Below are 2,668 nucleotides of genomic sequence, written 5' to 3'. Positions count from 1 at the left end.
CAAAATGAGAGAAACCAATTTCTGGATTGGGGGTGGGGACACGGTAATAGAGGAGGAAGCCTGCGGTCTTTAGGATCCGCCTCCAGGCTCAGAGGAGGGAGAGTCACAAATGACAGCCTTGGCCGTGAGAGGGGGCCTCTTCTTACTAACCCCCACTGCGCCATATGGGTAAATGGAATGCTGAGGCTTAGGCGCCCCCTTCCCCTGCTGGGATCCAGGTAGGATCCGGTTGCCTTTCTGCGGTGGAGGAGGAAGTGTTGGATTTCAGCGCTAAGGCCTCGGCGGTGCACCTCACGTGCGTGTGTAGCATGCCTTGGTTTTTCCTTTGGCATCTGCAAAAGGCACAACCTGAAAGACCCAGAACCCAGTTTCGGTCCCCAGGCCCTTTGGGACAGGAAGAGAAGAGCCGTGTGGCCGCGGGGAGGATGTCCTGCGGCGGGGCTGTCCTCGCGGACTGACGGGACTCCATCTCCCAGCGGGCGCCGCGGCGCGGCCACGCCCCCCCTTCCCCGCGCGCGCCCGGTGGAGGTAACCGCGGCCGCGCGCCCCCCTCTGTCCCCGCTGCCCTGGCTTGGTAGGCTCCATCTCGCGGCAGCCGGCTTCCCTGCTCGGGCGCCGAACACCGCCAAAGCGCCTGAGTGGGGGGAACTGGGGGATGGGGAGCCCGTCAGGAAGTCTCAGGGGCCGATTATCTTGGGAAGTGACTTTCAGAGGAATCCACATGTCGTCGAAACGGGCGCTATGACCCCGTCGGGTGAGTCTCTCTGAGCAACCCAAACAAGGTACTGCCGTGGGTCCTCCCCTTGGCACGCGACGGCGCTGGGTCGGCCTGGCGCGCCCTCCCCCGCCCACGGGCGCTAGGCTAGGTGTGTGCGCAGCCGCCGTCTCCCGAGGTCGGCCCCGCCCCGCGGCGCTCGGCTCGGCGCAGCCCCGGCCCCCCGGGCTGAATGGTACGGCCCCGGCCCCGGCCTCCCCCTCCGCACCCCGCGCGAGTGGTGCGCGCCCCCCAGTGCAGACGCGGAACTGGCGCCCGCTCGGAGCGGCGCCGCGCTGGGGAACGACTGACGCCCCGCTGCCGGGGGACGTCGGGCCGGGCCTGGTCAGTGCCCTAGAGCTTGGGAGGTAGGAGAGTCTGGGCCGGTGGGGATCCTGGGCTAGCGTCTGGGGACTCCGAGCGGGAGACGGGCTCTGAGAGGACACCGTGGCTCTTGGAGGAAGGGGTCTCTGAGGAGGCCCTGGGGGAGTGTGAAGGGGCGTGGGGCGGGGGTCTGCCGAGGAGGGGCGGGGCCGGGGATGGGGGCGCCCTGGGCCGAGGAGGGGGCTCAGGCTGCTGGGCTTGGTTCCTGCCTGGCGGGCGGCTCGGGTTCGGGTTCGGGTTCGGGTTCGGGTTCGGGGCGGGGGCGGGGGCGGGGGAGAACTGGCCAGCAGGTGAGGGGGCGGGCAGAGCTGGCCAGCCCCTGGGCCGAGCCCGCACCACGCTTGGTGGGTGTGCTTGTGCGTGTGCGTGCGTGCGCCTTATTTTTGGCTAGAATGTGGAGAAACATGTTTGGTTCTCAAGATTTTTTTTTTTTTTTTAACTTGATGTTTCAAAATTGACTTGCTGGAGAGAGAAAACACCATTTCATCTTTCTGCAATCGCTCTCCTCCCCATCCTCGTGTATCTACCTTCTTCCACCTTTCCCTGCCCTCCCCTCTACCCCAACCCTGCCAGCTGCCAGCCTCCTTGCTCCAGTTCTCCCGTACGCTGGACCAGTCTGTGCTGATGAGCTTGCAAGGTCACTGCCTGCGGAGGTAGAGGAGGGGAGGAGAGCCTCCTGTTGTGTTCACGTCAGCAGAGATGTCATATCGCTCTCTGGTTCCTGTGGTTTCACTATGAGATCCTGTCCAAAATGAGGGACGAATCCAAAGGGTTGGTTAGCATGGCCATTTCTACTGAAAAGGCATAGGTAACTTAAAAGTTTGTGAATCTCGAATCTACCTCTGGGTGGAGCTGATGGTGATGTCGGACTTCAGCAGATAGATATGCATTTTGAACTGGATGCTTTTGGAATACAGGAAGATAGGAACCAGAGGCTCCACGTTAGTAAACGTGGTTGAGACAAGAGGCAGAGTCGGAGCCTCGCTGGTTGTGAAGACAGTGTGAGTTGTGGGTGATGTTAGAGGATTTAGTCTTAAGAGGAGTTAGAGGTGTTAGTCTTTGTGGGGAGGGGGGAGAGGAGAGAATGAGAAGGAAAATCTTAGTTATCTCTGCATTCTGAATAATGGAAGGCAGTGCTGCTGATCAGATGTGAATTCTGGCTAAAAATCTATCCTACCACCCGTAGCTAGAATAACAAGATCTCAGGGTCCTTGTGGCTCTGGAAGGAAATGATTGCGAGTGACTTGAGTTTCATCAGATAGTTGTCAGTGGAGAGGGACTGAGATCCCACCAAGGCTGGAGGGGCCTGATGCGTACTCAGTAGGAGGTGCCTCAGGCCTGATGTTTGAGATTTTGGCTGGAGAGGGCCCCTGGTTTTCAATGTAAACATAGACTGCGAGGTGTAGCCTAGAGCTCTGGTTCTATAAATTCTGTTTTACTTTTAGATACTTTGGCTCTCACTCTGGTCATTTCTACATAATTTTTTTTTTCGAATCCCATGACAGGTTAACTACATAATTCTTTATTAGA

The 2,668-nt window shown here is 59.2% G+C and overlaps 1 protein-coding gene across 50 annotated transcripts in view; it reads left to right on the top strand.

The window, feature by feature from the left end:
* Positions 1–76: 76 nt before the first annotated feature.
* The window catches only part of MADD (MAP kinase activating death domain), a 62,315-nt gene continuing 59,723 nt past the window's right edge, over positions 77–2,668 (top strand). For 10 of the 50 annotated variants that reach the window (XM_055281637.2, XM_055281638.2, XM_055281650.2 and 7 more), the window contains exon 1: positions 927–1,122. The gene's annotated coding sequence lies outside the window, so the exon portion shown is untranslated. Of the gene's footprint in view, positions 169–612; positions 755–920; positions 1,123–1,495; positions 1,947–2,668 lie in introns of those variants that run through there. The other 40 variants (XM_055281628.2, XM_055281622.2, XM_063640845.1 and 37 more) reach the window with 13 other exon arrangements.

The sequence above is a fragment of the Symphalangus syndactylus genome, chromosome 6 (genome assembly GCF_028878055.3).
Source record: "Symphalangus syndactylus isolate Jambi chromosome 6, NHGRI_mSymSyn1-v2.1_pri, whole genome shotgun sequence".
Classification (NCBI taxonomy): domain Eukaryota; kingdom Metazoa; phylum Chordata; class Mammalia; order Primates; family Hylobatidae; genus Symphalangus; species Symphalangus syndactylus.
This window is presented reverse-complemented; position numbering and strand designations above follow the sequence as displayed.